Below are 20,935 nucleotides of genomic sequence, written 5' to 3' on the forward strand. Positions count from 1 at the left end.
AAAGACTATGTGCAATTACATCACTCATTTTCCCCCTCTACCTTAGTTGCAGAGCAAGTTCTGGACTTTCTAGGACAGCCTTTCTTTCAGATGAGTTCATTATTTGTTGTATAATCAACAGCAACTGAATTCCTTTCCTGTTGTAGAACTTTCTGTGAGTGAATACACTCTCAGATCAGGTAACTAAATCAGTTGAGGGATTCCATGCCTAGATTTTAAGTTCAAGAAAGAAAGTCATAACAGGAAACACAATGAAATAAATGAAAATGTGGACTTTATTTGGACAGTAGTGTTTTTCTTATTTTTTCTATTTGTCCAAGATGTCTGTGACATTTCTGGAATGAGTAGTGATCTATTGTGTTTAACAATGCAAGATGGGAGGTCAAACTGTGCAGGTGCAACTCCTGGCTTCATCCCTCTATGCCGTAAGACTTTAAGAGACTTATCTTCTCCAAGGTCTCCATAGATCCTATCTGAAAATCTATAATAATATCTACTCCATAAGGCTGTTTTGAAATGATGTATATAAAGAAGGTTTGGAGGGGGCTTCAAGATAGCGGCATAGGAAGACCCTGAACTCACCTCCCTCCTCCCAGGGTTACACCGAATCTACACCTACATAGAGAGTAATTCCTCCTGAAAAAGAACTGAGGGCTAATTGAACAGTCTCTGCACAACAAACGATAGGGGGACCACACAGAGATGGGGTAGGGGAGAGGAGACATGGTATCAACGGGAACCGCACCCCTGCCACAGTGACCTGCAGCAGGGAGGGACATCACCAAGGGGCTTGCGTACAGTCTTCCCTGCCCTGGGGCATGGCAAAAAATAGTCATTTAAAGGGCATCTAGACTATATGGGAAGGAAATCCATTTACTAACTGTAGCGTGTCTGCCAAATGGCTGGGGAATGGCTGGAACTCTCTCTGGGGTTGTAGGTCACCAGCGGGCACCAATTTTTGCATTCCTTCTCCACCTTAATAGCGTGGGTGGGAGCAGAGACAAGACACTGGCATGCTAAGGCCACACCAGTACACCCCGAGCCCTGGCCCATACCACCTCCAGCCGTCCCTCCAAGGTTGCCCCAGCACAGCACATCCTGGGCCTCCTTGCCCATGCCTGCTCTAGCTCCATCCATCCCACTGAGGCACCCCCAACTCAATGTGCCCTGGTACCCCCTCAGCCTGCACTGCTCCAGCCGGCCTGTCGAAGTGGCCTGGACACGGAGTGTACACAGAGGATGTTCCTATGCAACGCCACTCCTTCAAAACTGGGAGAGGTAGTTGTTTCACCTAATTCGTAGAAACAAACACAGAACATCAAACAAAATGAGAAGACAAAGGAATATGTTCCAAATGAAAGAACAAGATGAAACTCCAGAAAAAAAAACCCTAATGAAATGGAGAGAAGTAATTTACCTGATAAAGAGTTCAAAGAAACGATCATAATTATGCTCCCCGAACTTGGGAGAAGAATGGGGGAACACAATGAGAACTTCAACAGAGTTAGAAAATATAAGAAAGAACCAATCAGAGCTGAAGAATGTAATGACTGAAATGAAAAATACACTAGAGGGAATCAACAGCAGATTAGATGATACAGAAGAATGAGTCAGTGATCTGTAAGACAAAATAGGAAAATCACCCAGAAAAAAAATTTTAAAAAGGAGGACAGTTTAAGGGACCTCTGGGATGACATCATGCATACTAACATTCACATTATCAGTGTCCCAGATGGAGGAGAAAGGGAGAAAAGTGCAGAAAACTTATTTAAAGAAATAACGGCTGAAAACTTTCCTAACCTGGGGAAGGAAACAGACATCCAGGTACAGGAAGCACAGAGAGTCTCAAGCGAGATGAACCCAAAGAGATCCACACCAAGACATATTATAATTAAGATGGTAAAAGTTAAAATAAAACGAATCTTAACGGCACTAAGAGAAAAACAATAAGGCGCATACAAGGGAACCCCCATAAGACTGTCAGCTGATTTTTCAGCAGGAACTTTGCAGGCTAGAAGGGAGTGGCATGATTTATTTAAAGTACTGGAAGGGAAAAAATTACATCCAAGAATACTCTACCCAGCAGGATAATTCAGAATTAAATGAGAAATAAACAATTTTCCAGACAAAAACCAAAGGAGTTCATCACCACTACAATGGCCTTACCAGAAATATTAGAGATTCTTCTGTAAGTCGAAAAGAAAAGGCCATAACTGGATAAGAAAATACATGAAAGAAAAAATTTCAATTGTGAAGGCAATTATTTAGTAAAAGCAGTGGATCATCCACTTAAAAAGCTAGTATGAAGGTTAAAAGACAAAAGCAGTAAAATCAACTATAACTACAATAAATAATTAAGGGATACACAAAATAAAAAGATGTAAAATGTGACATCACAAACATAAAACATGGAGGAGGAGTAAAAATATAGTGCGTTTAGAATGCATTAGAACTTAAGCAATTATCACCTTAAAATAGAATACTATATATATGGCTCAATATATATGAACCTCCTACTACCCACAAACCAAAAACCTGCAATAGATACACAAAAAATAAAGAGAAAGGAACCCAAACATAGCACCAAAGAAAACCATAAAAACACAAGGGAAGAGACTTAGGGAAAAAAAAAAAAAGGAACGGAGAAGAACTATAAAAAATCCAGAAAACAATCATTAAGATGGCAATAAGTACATACCTGTCAATAATTACTCTAAGTCTAAATGAACTAAACACTCCAATCAAAAGACATAAGGTGGCTAAATGGATTAAAAAAACAACACCCATCTATATGCTGCCTACAAAAGACTCACTTCAGATCTAAAGGCACTCATAGTCTGAAAAGTGAAGAGATGGAAGAAGATACTCCATGCAAATGGAAATGAAAAGAAAGCTGGGGTAGCAATACTCATATCAGACAAAATAGACTTTTAAAACAAAGACTGTAACAAAAGATGAAGAAGAGCATTGAGCAATGATAAAGGGGTCAATCCAAGAAGAGGATATAACATTTGTAAATATTTATGCACCTAACATAAGAGCACTCAAATATATAAAGCAAACATTAACAGACATAAAAGGAGAAATTAACAGTAACACAATAGTAGCAGGGAACTTTAATACCCTACTTACATCAATGGATAGATCATCCAGACATAAAATCAATAAGACAACACTGGCCTTTATCGACACATTAGAGCAGATGGACTTAATAGATATATACAGAACATTCTATCCAAAAACAGCAGAACACATATTCTTTTCAAGTGCACATGGAACATTCTCCAGGATAGATCACATGTTAGGCCATGAAACAAGTCTCAATAAATTAAGATGACTGAAATCACATTAAGCATCTTTCCCTATCACAACGGTATGAAACTAGAAATCAACTACAAGAAGAAAACTAGAAAAAACACAAACAAATGGAGACTAAAAAACATGCTAGTAAACAACGAATGGGTCAATGAAGAAGTTAAAGAAAAAATACCTGAGACAAATGAAAATGGAAATGCAACTTTCCAAAATCTGTGATGCAAAAAAACAGTTCTAAGGGAGAAGTTCATAGCAATACAGGCCTACCTCAAGAAACAAGAAAAATCTCGAATAAACGATCTAAAAATTTAAACCTACAGGAGATAGATAAAGAATAAACAAAGCCTAAACTTAGTAGAAGGAAAGAAATAATAAAGGTCCGAGTGGAAATAAGAGAAATAGAGACCAAAAAAATGATAGAAAAAGATCAATGAAACTAGAAGCTGGTTCTTTGAAAAGATAAACAAAATTGATAAACCTTTAGCCAGACCATCAAGAAAAAAAGAGAGAAGGCCCAAATAAATAAAATCAGAAATGAAAGAGGAGAAGTTGCAACTGACACCACAGAAATAAAAAGGATCGTAAGAGACTACTACAAACAACTAAATGCCAACAAATTGGAAAACCTAGAAGAAATTGATAAATTCCTAGAAACACACAACCTTCCAAGACTGAATCATGAAGAAATAGAAAATCTGAATAGGCTGATTGCAAGTAATAAAATTGAATCAGTAGTTAAAAAACTCCAAAAAAAACAAAAGTCTGGGACCAGACAGCTTCACAGGTGAATTCTATGAGACATTTAAAGAAGAGTTAATACCTCTCCTTCTCAATTTGTTCCAAAAAATTGAAGAGGAAAGAACACTTCCAACTCACTTTATGAGGCCAGAATTATCCTGATACCAAAACCAGGCAAAGACACCACACACAGAAAAGAAAATTACAGGTCAACGTCCCTGATGAACAGATGCAAAAATCCTAAACAAAATATTAGAAACCAAGTTCAGTGGTACATTAAAAGGATCATACATCATGATCAGGTGGTATTTATTCCAGGGATGCAAGGATGGTTCAACATCCACCAATCAACCAACATGATATACCACATTAGCAAAACAAAGGATAAAAATCATATGATCATCTCAATAGATGCAGAAAAAGCATTTGACAAAATTGAACATCCATTTATGAGAAAAACTCTCAACAAAGTGGGTATAGAAGGAACATACCACAACATAATAAAGGCCATATATGACAAACCCACAACTAACACCATTCCCAATGTTGAAAAGCTGAAAGATTTTCCTCTAAGATCAGGAACAAGATAGAGATGCCCACTCTCACCACTTTTACTCAACATAGTACTAGAAGTACTATCCAGAGCAATTATGTAAGAAAAAGAAGTAAAATTCATCCAAATTGGAAAGGAAGAAGTAAAACTCACTATTTGCAGGTAACATGATACTATATATATAGAAAACCCTAAAACTCCACCAAAAAACTGTTAGAATTAATAAATGAGTTTAGTAAGTTTGCAGGATAAAAAATTAATGTTCAGAAATTGTTTGCATTTCTATACACTAATAACAAGCTATCAGAAAGAAAAATTAAGAAAACAATCCCACTCACAATTGCATCAAAAAGAATAAAATACCTAGAAATAAATTTAACCCCAGGAGGTGAAAAACTTTTACTCTGAAAACTATAAGACACTGATGAAAGAAATTGAAGAAGACACAGATAAATGGAAGGATATACCATGTTCATGGATTGGAAGAATTAATATTGTTAAAATGTCCATGCTACCCAAAGCAATCTACAGATTTAATGCAATCTCCATCAAAATACCAATGGCATTTTCTACAGAACTAGAAGACAGAATCCTAAAAGTTGAATAGAATCACAAAAGACCCTGAATACCCAAAGCAATCTTGAGAAGAAAGAACAAATCTGGAGGTATCATGCTTTCTGATTGCAAACTATACTACAAAGCTATAGTAATCAAAATAGTACAGTACTGGCACTAAAACAGACACATAGATTAATAGAACATAATAGAGAGCCCAGAAATAAACCCATGCATATATGGTCAATTAATCTATGACAAAGGAGGCAAGAATATACAATGGGGAAAAGACAGTCTCTTCAATAAGTGGTGCTGGGAAAACTGGATGGCTACATGCAAAAGAATAAAACTGGACCACTTTCTCACACCATATACAAAAACAAACTCAAAATGGATTAAAGACTTGAATGTAAGAACTGAAACAATAAAACTCCTAGATGAAAACAAAGGCAGTCAGCTCTTTGACATCAATCTCAGCAATATTTTTTTGGACCAGTCTCCTCAGGGAAGGGCAACAAAAGAAAAAATAAATAAATGGGATTACAACAAATTTAAAAGCTTTTGGACAGCCAAAGGAAACCGTAAACAAAATGAAAAGGCAACGTACCAAATGGGAGAAGATGTTTGTAAATCACATATCTTATAAAGGATTAATGTCCAACACAACTTAACATCAGAAAACCCCCAACAACCCAGTTAAAAAATGGGCTTGAATAGACACTTTTCTAAAGAAGGCATACAGATGGCCAACAGGCACGTGAAACGATGCTCAACATCACCAATCATCAGGGAAATGAAACACAAATCAAAACAATGAGATACCACCTCAGACCTGTCAGAATGGCTATTATCAAAAAGAGAAAAAATAACAGGTGTTGGCCAGGATATGGAGAAAAGGGAACCCTCATGCTCTGTTCATGGGGATGTAAATTGGTGCAGTCACTATGGAAAACATTGTGGAAGTTCCTCAAAAAGTTAAAAATAGAACTATCGTGTGATCCAGCAATTCCACTTTCGGGTATTTATTAGAAGAAAATGATAACACTAATCCAAAGAGATACATGTACCCCTATGTTCATTGCAGCACTATTCACAGTAGCCAAGACTTGGAAACAACCTAAGGGCCCATCAATGGATGAATGGAGAAAGAAGATGTGGTGTATATATACAATGGAATATTACTCAGCTATAAAAAAAGAATGAGATCTTGCCATTTGTGACAACATGAATGGACCTAGAGGGCATTATGCTAAATGAAATAAGTCAGACAGAGAAAGACAAATACTGTATCATCTCCTTACATGTGAAATCTAAAAAACAAAACAAATGAACAAACAAAACAGAAACAGACATAGATACAGGAAACAATCTGGTGGTGGGTAGAGGGAGGAGGGATTGGGGGCAGGCAAAATAGGTGAAGGGGATTAAGAGGTACAAATTTCAGGTTATAAAATAAGTCAGTCATGAGGATGTAAGGTACAGCATAGGGAATATAGTCAATAACACTGTAATGACTCTTATGTGATAGATGGTAACTAGACGTATCATGTTGACCATTTCGTAACGTGTATACACACTGAGTCACTATGAGGTACCCCTGAAACTGATAAACACATCAGTTAAAAAAAAAGGAGTCTCTACAGCACCAGATCCAAAAGAATTACCAGCAAGCCTAGCTATTGTCATCAATTAGTTCTATTTCAAAAAGTAATAAAAACACAAAAATAAATTATTGCCTCATTATTATTGTACCTCAAACTCTCATAATATGGATCACTCCTTTGGGTTAGGACATTATGACAGAAGGTCCTCATTAAATATGGACCCAGTTATATGCTTAGACGTTTTTCTGGAAGCACATCCACAAAACTGTCAATAGCGATTTCCTCTGCAGAAAGGGGTCAGCCAGGAGAAGGAAGGAAAACTTTTCTTTATCTCTTGCATTTTTCTGCAGCATTTGAATTTTTACTGTGTGCAGGTATGTATTCTGCTTCACTATAAGGGACATTAACACAGAAGTGGAAATGCACTTTTCATATTAACTAGCAGAGCACAGGATTCTAAGAGACAAGAATGGTATGAGTGAAAGGGCACCTTGGGAACATGGAGGAGCCCCTGGCCCATCTAGGGGTCACCGTGGGGACCCCTTGGGCCACTGGAGCAGTTCTGGGCTGCAGAGCCCTTGCTGACCTCAACATGCCCTGATGCCCAATTATAATGTGTGTGATTTGGGCTCAGACACACCTGACGTGGAACATTGGTTCTGACACCAGTGAGCTGGGTGCCCTCGGGGAAGTTACTTAATCGCTCTGTGCAGCAGTTTCCTCACCTGACATTTTTTTGAAAGGCGGATCATATCATCTACTCCATTTTTCCACTTCTTCATATGTTGTGAATATTATATAAGCTCAGGCTTAGGGTGGGGTGGGGGAAAGTTGGTAAATCTCAGCTTCTTCCTCCCCTCTCCTGACTGCTCGTCCAGTCAACTCATGAAAACTTTTTTAAACATTTAAAAACGTGCTATATTTGCCAGGTGGCCAGCCCTGGTGGTCTAGTGGTTAAGATTCTGCACCACCGCCGCCTGGGGTCATGTCTCCATCAGGGAACCACACCCCACTCGTCTGTTGGTCGTCCTACTGTGGCGGCTGCATGTTGCTGTGACACTGAAAGCTCTGCCACTGGAATTTCAAATACTAGCGGGGTCACCCATCGTGGACAGGTTTCAGCGGAGCTCCCAGAACAGACAGACTAGGAAGAAGGACCTGCCTGAAAAATCGGCTACAAGAACCCTGTGAACAGCAGCAGAGCATTGTCTGATGTAGCGCGGGAAGGTGAGAGGACGGTGCAAAAACACTGGGTGGTGCTCCCCTCTGCTGTCCACAGGGTCGCTAGGAGTCGGAACCCCCTCCACGGCACGAACAGCAAACATTTGCCAGTGTTCAAGCCCTTTTCTTTCTCTCTCCCTGCATCTTCTTGTTCTTTTTTCCTCCCTGCCTTCTCATCTCTGTATTTGTGCATCTTTAAAAAGCTGCCAAAAGGAAGCCTTCTCAATCAAGTCCAAAATGGTTTTATAAACAAACAAACGAAGGAACTCCTCACCAAGGATTTCTCCCTCCAAGCCTAAACCCTTTGTGGCTGAGTGAGTTTTTTCTGATTCTGTCAGAGTGGAGGTTCAGAAATGCTGCCAGAAGCTACTCTTGTCTCTAACTTGAAGGAAAATTAATAGTCTTTTCTCTTTAACCTTAATTCTAGGCTAAATCATCACTAATCATTTAGCTTTCCTTTGTGGCCTTACTTTTTGCAATTTTTGGATTTGAGGGCTTTTCTCTGTGTTCTGCAGTGTGCACGATGTAGCACCCAATTCTGCGTATGCTAGGGAGAGTCTGGTTGGTTGGTACCCTGGAGTCCTTCCTGCCCTCTTTTGCTTCTGTTTTGAAGGTTAGAGTGAGGGGCTCAAGTTCAGGGGGCCAGAGGAAACTGTGGGCATTTCCACTCGCCCCTTTCCCTTCTTCTCTAATTTCCAATCTCTCCAGCACATCCTCGCAACATCCAGGATCAATTCTGTGTCTATTCCCATTGCAAACTCTTCTCAAGTTATCATCACACAGTGATCTGCTATGCGAATCACGAAGAGGTCCTCTCATACAGACACGAAGGCCCCCCTGTCCCAGCTCTGCTGATGTCCGAAACCACTCAACAAAATGAAGACTGCATCGGCTGGCACAGAAGTCGGGGTCCCAGTTCCTCCCGTCACTCATAGGCATGAGTACAAATCCCAGAGCAGGAAAACCCAGATTGCTCTGAGGTAGAGCAGGGGTGAATAGTCACCTCTTCAGGAATTACCTTTGTATCAAAGGGTTTCATGGTGGAACCGAAACAGCAAGTTCCCTTCATGCACTTGAAGTTGCTGGATTAAAATATCTTTGCAGTGCAAGTGTTGCCATATCTGTAATGTTCCATACTTTAGAAAAAGTGTGCTGCACTCAACAGATACACAGGGGTACATTCACAATACCCTAGATTTATGGAGGAAGATGGATAGAACTAACTATCTTTTGCAAACTGTCAACATTTGGGTATGGTTTATGGAACTAGTGAGTAGCACGGACAGCAGACGCTACATTTCATAGCTAAACAAGTAGAGTTATGTGCAGCTCAAAAGTTGGACCAGAGATTTCAGGACACTGGCACGTCAGTTCAGAAAAAGAGATGGATGGATCAAAAGAGAAGGATGGATCAAAAGTTGGAGGGATGAGGGGCCAGCTCGGTGGCGCAGCGGTTAAGTTCGCATGTTCTGCTTCAGCGTCCCGGGGTTCGCTGGTTCGGATCCCGGGTGCGGACATGGCACCGCTTGGCAAGCTATGCTGTGGTAGGCGTCCCACATATAAAGTAGAGGATGATGGGCATGGATGTTAGCTCAGGGCCAGTCTTCCTCAGCAAAACGAGGAGGATTGGCAGCAGTTAGCTTAGGGCTAATCTTCTTCAAAAACAAAAATAGTTGGGGAGATGAGGTTATGAAGAATCAGAAGTGAGAAATGAATTGGAAAACTGTTTTGGCTAAAGAGTGTAAAGGAGAAGGATCAATAATTACTTCTCATTGTTGAAAATCCTGTTAATGTAAGTATAGACAAAATTGTGACGTGACACTTCTTGGAGATGAATCTTACTCTTAACCCAAAGTGATGAGAACAAAGGCAATGCAGGAGGCTGAAGGGAGGGCTAAGTGGAAACAAATGAGCCTTTCTATATCCTTTAAATAACCTATTGTGTTTGGAGACAGGCGATAGGGGTTTGAATTTACTTCCCAATCAATTTTCTGCATAGCAGCCAAAATGCATCTCTAAAAACTCAATTCTGATCATGTCCCTAACCTAGTTAGAGTTGTTCAGTAGCTTCTCATTGTTCTAAAAATCCCCCATCCATAACATATCTACACATAGAAGACCTATGTCCAGGCTCTCCTCGGACAGTCTCCTGGGCACAAGTTTGCGCCTCTTATCCTCGTGTGATTTTTGAAAGCACCACCTTCACGCACACATGCATCCAGTTTGGACACTTCCTGTCGAGGCTGCACCATCAGCCTCCCCTCATGGCCTCTTCTGTCTATCACTGCTGTCCAGCTTCACGCTGTGGCAGAACCTGCTGGTCGTCTCCGTTTGTGTTCTCTTCTTTCTCTGAGTAACAGATCGCCCCAGTTGTTAGCTGGGCCCATGACCTCATACAGTAAAGACTGTTTCTACTCCCTAGCAACCACTGATTAAGTGCTAGGCAAAAGGATGTGCACAAAAGTGATCGTGCACGTTCCAGAGAAAGTCCTTAGAAGGAGGAAGCATGCCTGTCTTCTTCCCTCTTTCTTCCCCTGCTGCTTGGCACTCGGAAGTGAAAATGAGCCTTCTTGGACCATAGAGCTGAGATGATGAGACAACTGGGAACGACCAAATGGAGCAGGGCCACCTACCAGCCCCAGGTCAGCCACCTATGAACAGTTAGATAAGTGAAAATAAATGTCCATTTAGTTTAAGTAGCTTTGATTTTGGATTCCTTTTATATACAGCTATGCATACAGCATATCCAAATAAAACAGAACTTGGGGGCCGGCCCAGTGGCACAGCGGTTAAGTTCGCATGTTCTGCTTTGGTGGCCTGGGCTTCGCCGGTTCGGATCCTGGGTGTGGATCTACGCATCGCTTATCAAGCCATGCTGTGGTAGGTGTTTCACATATAAAATAGAGGAGGATGGGCACGGATGTTAGCTCAGGGCCAGTCTTCCTCAGCAAAAAGAGGAGGATTGGCAGCAGATGTTAGCTCAGAGCTAATCTTCCTCAAAAGAAAAAAAAAAGATTACAAAAAACCCCCGAAAAAACCAGAACTTGGAACTAGAAGTTTCTAAAATATGTGCATTGGCTTTGTGTGGAAGGGAGTTTCGAGAACTCAGAAATTGCAGGCTGGAGGGTCAGTGACTCTTTTCATGGATGGGAAAGGCCTGGTAAAGTCATCTCCTGCAACAAGCTGGGAGTCGGATCACATACTGATCAAGGCTTAGCTCTCGGGGGAAATGGCTGGGGAAACTGAGAATTCTGATTGGTACTACTGGCTGCTTCTTGCTGCCTCGGGCTGAGGTCTAAAACAGAGAGAGATGAACTCAGGCTATGGGTCGTCAGGTGGCGAGCAGTGTTGGAGGCGGATTTTGTCCTGCAAGGCGCAGGGCTCAATGTCTGCAGTGCAAAATCTGGTTGATTGAGAGACTGAGCTAAAAGGCCAGCTGTTCTGTGCCCCTAGATGAAGCTACAGGCTTAGGAAGAAATAAGATTGTGATCCAAACTTTTTTACAGGAACCTCCTGTTATTTTTATTTATTTATTTTTTCACCAGACAATGAGAGAGAGAAAAAAAAAAGAAGAGAGAGGTAAAAGAAGAAGAAGAAAGAAGAAGAGACAAGAAGAGAGCACAAATGCCAGTCCAGTGTCACACACTAGATGGAGAGGGCATAGCCTCCCTCTCAAGCCTATTGTTTCAGAAGGTCTCAAATTGCTGTCATTAAGTTGAGAGAAGGAGGAGCGGTTAGAACACAGGCGAGTAAGTTTGGTCTTTTAACCAAAGTCTTGAGGTTTAGAAACTATTGGTAATTGGCTGAGGTTACTTGCACACAGCACTGACCAGAAGCAAATAGACCAGGAAACGACTGGGTTTTTGAGGTAACTATATTGCGAAAGAAGTCAGATGTTTGACTTGCCAAAACCTGTGACCACTCAAGCCAAAGAGGCTCCTGGGCCTCGAAATGGCACTGGCAGGGAGGGAGCTGTGAAAGTCCAACGGCTGCCATGAAGGACACATCACCAACACTCATCTCGTGTTGCCATGGAAGAGAAAGGACGAGCTGTGGAGGGCAGAGCCCGGGCACAGCACCCAGGGTGCTCCTCCCAGAGAACGGGATTGGGCTGCCGGAGGGACACACACACTTTACTCCACGGGAAGGGCGGGTCGTTTGTACATTTTTTATGAATGAGTGACTATCGTAAATTTCCCATCTTTCTCTTTTCAAATTCGGAGGAAGGGGTGGTGTTCTTACGGTTACTCTGTGTGTCAGTCTGCTAGGGCTGCCTGAAAATGGCTTAACCAACAGATTTATTGCCTCGCAGTTCTGGAGACCCGGAGTCCGAGATCAAGCTGTCAGCAGCGTTGGTCCCTCCTGAGCACCCCGAGCGAAGGACCTGTTCCAGGCCCCTCCCCTAGCTTTTGTGGTTTTCTGGCGATCTGTGCTGTTCCTTGGCTTGTGGACTCATCTTTCCAGCTCTGCCTTCATGTTCACGTGGCTTTCACCTTGTTCGTGTGTGTGTCTGTGTCGTGTCCAAATGTCTCCATTTTATAAGGATATCAGTCATATTGGATTAGAGCCACGCTAAGCCAGCATGACCTCATTTTAACTAATTACATCTGCATCATCCCTCTTTCCAAATAAGGTCACATCCTGAGGTACTGAGGGTTAGGACTTCAGCATATGAGTTTTGGGGAGACGCAATTCACCCCACATGACTCTGCTCCTTTTCCTCCATTGTATAAGGGATGCTTCAAGGATAGATAATTTGTCTTTTAGTTCTTGGGTGACCAGAAATGGAGTTCCACATCTCAACATGCTGGAGGGAACTTAGCGCCGCTGAGAGATTCTGGGCTTCGAACTGGATGTAGCATCCAGATAAGGCTTGGGGCAGTGGAGGATGCACAGCTCTTCGTGTGGTCAAAGGAACAGACTGCAGCAGAGATTCTTATTATGTTCTCAGAAGAACAGAATCTCTATATTTTACCCAGACACATGGCTGCCCAGAATAAAGACCATCTTTCTAGCCTACCTTACAGCTAGATGTGACTATGTACCTAAATTCCGGCCAGTGTGCAATTTCTAGGTCATGTCTTGAAAGGGAGAGGGTGGGTCTTTCTTTCTTCTCTCACCTCGTTCCCCAATCCTGCGGCTTAGGATGCAGATGTGGGGCTGGCTGTCGTGATTCTGAGAACAAGGGCAACACCCTAGCAAGGGGGGAACAGGACAGGAGCAGCCCAGCTCCTTGCACGTGGGCACCACCATCACAGCAGCCCTGGACTGCTCAACATGTCGTGTTCCAAGAGAGGGAAATAATTTCCGTGCTGCCCAGAGCCAAGTGTACAGTTGTATAAAAACAGTGATGCTCCCTTAGTTCCTTACAAAGCTAGGTTTCTTCTCACCTTGGAGCCTTTGCACAGACTGCGCCTTTTCCTCTGCCTCCCTGACATCCCTTTCCCCGACTCCCCCAAATTTCATTCAAATATCGCTTCTCAGAGAAACCTTTCCATTACTCTCCAGGCTAGTTCAAGCCTCTGTCTTATGCACTCTTGTAACAGCCTATGCCTCTCCTTTATGGCACATAAATCGATTATGACTAAAAAAAGTGGAATTGTCAGTGGGATTATTTGAGTAATAGCTGTCTCTATGACCATATTGTAAGCTCCCGGAAGGAGGGCAGTGTATGACTTGTCCAGTGGACAGGGTCTATGGTTTCACCAATGATCCCTGCTACCTAGGACTCAGATTCCTGTGGAATCCCCCTCCTTGAGTGTGGGCTGAACTTCTTGACTAGCTCTAACAGAATATGGTAGAAGGAATCAGAGGTCATGGAAAGGCTGTGGCATCCATCTGGGGAGCTCTCTCTTGGATCACTCCTTCTGGAGGAAGCCGACCGCCATGTTATGAGGCAGCCCTGTGAGAACGGCCCACAGGAGTGAGCGGGGCCTTCAGGTCCCTTTGTGATTTGCGATGTCACAGCCTCAGGGGACAGCTGGACTGCAGCCTCGCGAGGTTTTGAGCCAGAGGCACTGAGGTGAGCCATGCCTAGACTCCTGAGGTGCAGGAACTGTGGGAAAGTAAATGTTTCTTGTGAGAGCTGCTAAGTTTTAGGTGAATGATTATCCATCAAAAAGCAATACACTTGCTCACCACCATGTCCCCGGCACTTGTGCCGATGTTTGGCACAGAGGAGGCTGTCAACAAACACTAGGCGAACGCAGGATGTATAAATTAATGGAGTCCCTAATAGGGAGCTTGTGTAGAATGCTCAAGCTCTCTAAATCTTGAGCTCTTTGTTATTAAAACGAGTTATTCATCTTAAAATGAAGATTAAATAAAGTCTTCTGCATGGGAATGTCTTATGAACTGTAAGAGATGGCACAAATGTTGAATTTAGTTCATTATTTGTGTTTCCTATATGTTCTAGAAATGGTCTGGGGACCGATGGTTGTATTTCACGTGAAGGGCCACTTCGCTGTAGGCGCACACTCTATCATGCGGCATACTGTATTGCCCATGTGGTAATTTACTTTAAATACTTCACTATCAAGGGTGTGCTGTATGGTACGTATGCACATTTGCTTTAAATGAAAACCCTAGGAGTGGCTATTTAGCATTTAAAAGACCCTAATCAGAAGTCCACACCACAGGGGCGATTAGTTACAAAGTGGAGGGCTTTCCTCAAGAACCTACACTGCAGAGGCAAATGCTTCCAATTTCATTCTCTATATCTGCTCTCGAGGGTCTGCCAATTAGCACAATAGACATTAGAAATAAGTTTTTATTGGCTGTTTCTAATGAACAGCGTAGAAGTTTGTGGTTGAATTGAAGGATCTGGGGAATCTCCCTCACCCTTATGTCAATAAGGATCTGGAGTGGTTTGGGCCCCAGGCCCCTCAAAAGGAGAACTCTGTCCACTGAGCTGCCTCAGAGGACAGTGGGGCTGCCACGAACACCACGTGTCGGCCACAAAGTGAACCTCTCAGAGTTGAGGAGAGAGAGTAGGGACTTCCTAACCTTATCAGAATGGGCCTGTATGACTGTTTTCATCCTGTGTTTTAATAAATGTTTGCATGTCATAATTTTGCCTGAGACTTGCTTTCTGTGTAACAAAGTGTTGTGGGACAGGAGACAAATAGCCTTTGTCTACCTTCAATCACTGGACACTGCTCTAACTCACCCAAAGGACCTGGCATTGTGGGACCACTGAATTGTCTTAGGTTGGTTCACAACAATGAGCATCGACTTGGCCTGCCTGAACTGCGGGTGTCGCCTCGGCCGCACAGTCTGCTACCTGAAGCAGGGTACTCTGTCAAAACTTGTAGAGACTAATACCATTTGGAAAATGAATGAATTATTATTTAGTTAAGCCCACTCGCCCTGGGTCTCCTCAGATGCTGAATCCTGGCGGGAATTTATTTGCTAGAAATAACTCAGATTTCCACGGCTTTTGCCTCTGCCTTTATGCAAGACCTTAGCTTGCTGCAAATCGTCCCCCTTGGCCCACTGACCTCCTGGGTGACCCTGCCACTCAGTCACGCCCACCACACACCTCACATCTACTGGCCGTGGGGCCGTGTCTGCTGCTCCCTGTGGGCGCCTCCCCAGGCCTGAGGGATTCAGGGCTCCTCAGAGGTTGGCAAGCTCTCTCTCTCCCCAATTCTGTGTCACCCTGTCACCAGAGGCCTGAACCAGCACTGTTTCCACCACGTCTCAGGGAGTCTCTCCCAGTGTGTAGCTCGTGCCAATAGCGAAACTCCTGTCAGGTGTTAGCACTCGTCCTGGGTGGGAGAAAGGGCAGGAGAGGGACATGTCCCCCCCACACCCCACCCTGTTCTCCAGACTTGACACTACAATCCTCTCCCTCCTCCTTCAGCTGCAGCTATATCCACGTCCACGTGCAGCTTGCTTCTGGTTCAGCCTGTCTTCCCTCCCATCGCCTCATGCATCCAGAGGCACTTGAGCCCTCGTCACGGACACAGCCCGGGCTCAGCTGGGCCTCTGCTCTTTAATTAATGTGATTTGACAGACAATACTTTTAAAAACATCAGGAGGGTCCTTGGTTATGCAAAGATAGAGAATTTTTGCCCTAGTTTTTCCTCATAAAAAAGAAGTTTTACTCCTCAGTTGCTTCTCCTTTTAACTTTCACAATATAGGCTTCTGAAACTTGGGAAGAAATGATCAGCTGCTATTATAAATCAACCCAGCAGAGGACGAGGACACGGAGTAAAGGAAGTTTCCTTGGAAATGCAAATAACATACAGAAAAGCGGTGCTACAATTTGACATCAATAATTAGCCCTCTGTTAAGTTAACAAGTGGATTAATACCATTTATAAGTATGAACCCAAGAATGTGCTGGGAAACAGCCTCTCCAAGACGTATTGGGACAGAGCCGTAATAACAGATTAACAAATTCTGGCCAACAGACCAGATACTCTGTTGTTTGACAAACTTAATAAAACAGAGATGCTTACTGATATTGCTTTCCTACTAAATAGAAATATCCCAAGAACATATGCCGAGAGGATAAATAAGTATGTGGCTTTGACAGAAGAGTTGGAATGAAAGCAGAATGTGAGGGACAATAGAAAATCTAGCTAGCATTTCTGTACCACATATGGGTTTCCTAGCTTAAAACACCAGACGTTCACTGTAAATAAGACTCCATTCAAAGAGGTTCCATATATATGTATGTGTCTATACATATCCATGTATGTATATATATGTATGTGTGTGTATATATATATAGGTGTTTTTCTCCATTTTAATGATGGATAATCAAAACGTGCTTAGCTTCTGTTTATTTTTGAAGTACATAAAGCCCTATTAATCCAAACAACAAGAATAAAATAATGTTGTGACAATGTATCAGGCTATGCGCTTAGGATCCATGTGTATGTATGTTTTCTGTGTGTATATTATACTTCAATTAAAAGTTTTAAACAAAGCCAACACTGAAGATCACAGCTTTCACTTAGGTCTGGGTAAATCAACATAATTCACATGTAATTTTATAACGCCGTCCTTCCGGGACTCCATCCTGCGGCAGAGCTCCTGACTGTTTAACTCCTGGACCAAGCGACTATTTCCGGGCTGGCAGCCTAAATGTTCTGAGGGTGCATGCTTTCCAAGCTCTAGTGGGCATGGAGAAAAGTGACAGTGACATTAACAGCAGCAGGAGACTCCATCCTTTAAAAAACCCAACAAGTCCACTGATGCTCTGCTTGTCACAGAGTCACAAAGCTCTACCTCCGGCCTGTGCGAACAAGGCTGAATAAGGCCCTATTGGAATTGCATAGCATCTGGGTTGTTCAAATTCCTTTGGAAGGCTACTCATTAAGCTCCACTACGTTTTTCCTCTTCAATTTAGGTAAATGAAATAAAACCATGAATCTTGGGGGTAATAATTCAAGTATTAAAATTTATTGGGTGAAAAAAGGCTGAAGATGAGTAATGCTTGAACACATTCCAGAATCTTCTGCCCAAAGAAAATCCAGACTAGTCTGCAAGGTGATGGTGGCATTGACACAGTGAATGTCACACGCCTGAGAATCAGCAGAGACGCTGACATCATTGCATTTCTGTCCTGTGGAGCAGCAGGACGATTCTTCACTGCAGCGTGGACTCACTCGGGCTGGTAATGATCATCTTCAGCACACTGGGTGGGCCCCACATTTATGCCCAATCCTGTCATATTGTAGATATGACCCCGGTCACAGTTCGGTGTTCAGGCCTGGAGTGCCTTTACACCAAAATTAAATCGGATAAGATAAGATAAAATAATAAAAGAAATAAAATACGCATCTTGTCTTCTTCTCAAATCCTAAAGAATGGGGAGAAACATGATCCTTCGGAATCAGGAGAGGAAGAGGAAGAGTCGTCAAGCTGCCAAGTACTTGATTTGAGCAGAGGATCCCTCTCCACTGACTAGTGAGCCCTGTGGGTCACCCACACCAGACGGTTTTTTAAATCATTCTTTTAAACGGCACTCAATGGCTTTGGAGTGGGAATACAAAGACTGATCAAGAGTGGATGCAGGGCCAGCCTCCCACGAGACAGAGTGGTCAGGGACACACGTGGGGAGATCTGAGCTCTGGGAAAGGTTTCCCAGCCCCCGACCCTTTCCTTGGTTCAAAAAGCACACTTTGAGCAGCTTCAGCACGCTATGTCCCCTGCCCTGTGTTTGTCCTGCCAACCTGAGCAAACTCGGTCCCTCCTTTGTGCAGTGAGGATGATCAAACACACCAGCGCAGCACCCTAGAAGGGACAGCTTCCACGGCAGGGCACATCCTGGGTGCTGGGGCTTAGGAGCTGAAGCTGAGGACATGCAGAGAGGACTCAGGAGCCTCCAGACTTGAGCAGTGGGCAGTGTGAACACCCCAAAGGCCTGAAAACAGGAGTTTCTCAATCACACGCACTCTTTCATTGATTGGTTTGCTTGCAGGGTGAAGACTTTACCCCTTAATCCTGAATGTACTAATATGACCTTACAGCTTGTACTTATGTGTTACTTTAAACAAAGTCCTGTCTCTACTTTTCTGATACATTGATTACAGCGTCTTTCTTCCTCCCTCCCTGCCTTCCTTCCTTCCTTCCTTCCTTCCTTCCTACCCTCCTTTCTTTCTTCATTCCTTTCTTTGCCAAAAGTAGAAGAGACAATATGCACCAAGTGTAGGCCTGAGCACTTTGCTTGTCTGGGCCCCTGACGAGGTTGGGTTTCCTGAATCACTTGTCATACATCCAAGCTTGGAGTGGTGCCTCTCTCTGTAGTTGTCTTCTCCCTTCTCTTCCACTTTTTCCCCTCCATTCCTCCTCACTTTTTGTTTTTAATCTGGCTTGAAACACTTGGGGAGAGGTTGGGCTTTCCAAGTCACCATAAGCCGGCCACGAACCTGCTGGGAAAGGCTCTTCCCACAGCTTTCAGGACTCAGTTAGTCCTGATTCTCATCGCAGTGGCTCAGCTTCCCCATCCACTCTGTCCCCACCCTGATTATCATACCCCCCGGGCAGCGGCTGCCACCTTGCAGGCTGTCACAGGCAGCAGCTCCCTTTCACCGCATCCGTTGCAATTTTTTATGACTGTGAGTGACCAAGCAGCACCTTTTAAACATGTACAGTTGTATTCTTTCTTAAAGTCAACTGGATCCCATTTTCAAACAAACAATTTACTAAACTCTGAATAAACTCAAAACCATCCGTCCATCTGGAGAGCTTTACTCCCTCCCTCAGGTACAACAGTAGTAACATTTTGGGAATCCTGACTGCGTCTTTGTCAGTCTACTAAGCACTTTCCTGTCGCCATAGTTGATAAATAATCTCTCATTTAATTCTGACAGCAGTCCTATGAGGCAGGCACTATAATTTTAAAGGTGAATGAATAAGACCCGGAAAGTTTAAGTGACTTACCCACCTTGTCACATGGCTGTGGGTGGAGGAGGGAGCATATAAGGCAAGGACCCACTGAGCAGAGGGGAAGGGCACTCTGAATGTATTTTCTGTTCCTCCCACTGAATTCATACAATAAAGAAGAGACTACGTGTAGATATTTTGCTCTTCTAAGTCTTAGGGAAGGCAGAGAGAGCTAGAACAGTCACCATTGCCCAACCTTGACCTTGACTTAACCCCTGAAGACAGCAGAGCAGCCCAAGGAAGACGAGAGTTTCAACTCCATAAAGAGCCTCCAAGCCTCTCAATTATACCACATTTTTTGGCGTTTAATTCATTATAAGGACCATCATATTTTCCTCTGATACTTTATTATTACCAAAACCAAGTTTTTTGTTGCTAATAATGTTATTTTTAGACTATCCATACAATAACAAAAATTAATTGTGAAAAATTCAGTCAAGCACTTGGTTGGACCTTTTTTTCTTGTTTACATAATGTCAACTAAAGTCAAATCTAATTTTTACAGAACAAGTTGGGCCCAAGTTCTTCCATAAAAATAGATTTTCAGGGAAAATGGGAAATTGACAATTTCCCTAAGAATTTTATACGAAGTACTCTCTTCTATTTGAATAATGACATGAGATTAAGCACTCCTGTATTCTTTCTTTTTCCCTTTATTAATGAATTAGAATACACAATTGATTTAAAATTAAATAAAATTCTCATAAGCATCATTCATGTCTTCATTACCAGTCACTTGTGCTTTGTAAAACTGGATTTCCATTTAAGTAGTTTCATGTCAAAATGGGAGTTGACTGTGGCTGCTGGGGGCCCAGCTGGGAAGCAGCTTGACCTGGCCCAGCCTGTGGCCAGGGCAACCAGTGCAGGTGGTGGCCACAGGGAAGCCTGCTCGGGCAGCTGCAACGGGGAGCAGCCAGTCAGTAGCAGTGGCTGAAGGCAAGCACAGATACGGAGGGTCATGGCCGGCTGGATGAGGGAGACGGTCAGCCACTCAGGTGACTCCTAGATCAAGGGCTCCTGGCTGATTTCACCTCATGACACCAGCTTCTCACATTGTCTCACACAGCACTCAGCTGATCTCCCTTTTATATTCCAGCCTAATGTCTGTGGGTCATCTCCTGAACATCTTCTGGGCTCCCATCCAGATTCTCAGAGGATCTTTGGGTCAGCTGGGACCATGGACACAGTTTTCCCCTCATCAGGCAATTTGGGCATTGTTTCTCAGGTGGAAGCGGGGGCCTGGCTCAAACTAGGGCTCTGGGCTAACCATTTTAAAGGATTTTTGCCACGTGATTTACTAGTTGTACTGAAAATGTGAGAAGACAGTGTTGTACGATTAATTCTTTCTTTTCTAATTCTGATGCTGTTTTCAAAAAGTGACAGATTTCAGAATAACTAAATAATTTCCAGTGTCACTTTTTTCCTCCTAATATTAGTATCATATGTGAAACCTGGTAGTTCGAGACTTTTCATCACCCATCTGGTTCTGTAGGAATCTTTAAAAAAGTGTAAATACTTAAAAAAGAAAGAGAAAAGAATCTTTTAAAGG

General features: G+C 42.8%; 1 long non-coding RNA gene across 1 annotated transcript in view; it reads right to left on the reverse strand.

Moving 5' to 3' along the window:
- LOC123286742 (uncharacterized) overlaps nt 1–20,935 on the reverse strand; it is a 44,670-nt gene that overhangs the window by 11,454 nt on the left and 12,281 nt on the right. The window lies entirely within an intron of this gene.

Source organism: Equus asinus, chromosome 6 (assembly GCF_041296235.1).
Source record: "Equus asinus isolate D_3611 breed Donkey chromosome 6, EquAss-T2T_v2, whole genome shotgun sequence".
Taxonomy (NCBI): Eukaryota; Metazoa; Chordata; class Mammalia; order Perissodactyla; family Equidae; genus Equus; species Equus asinus.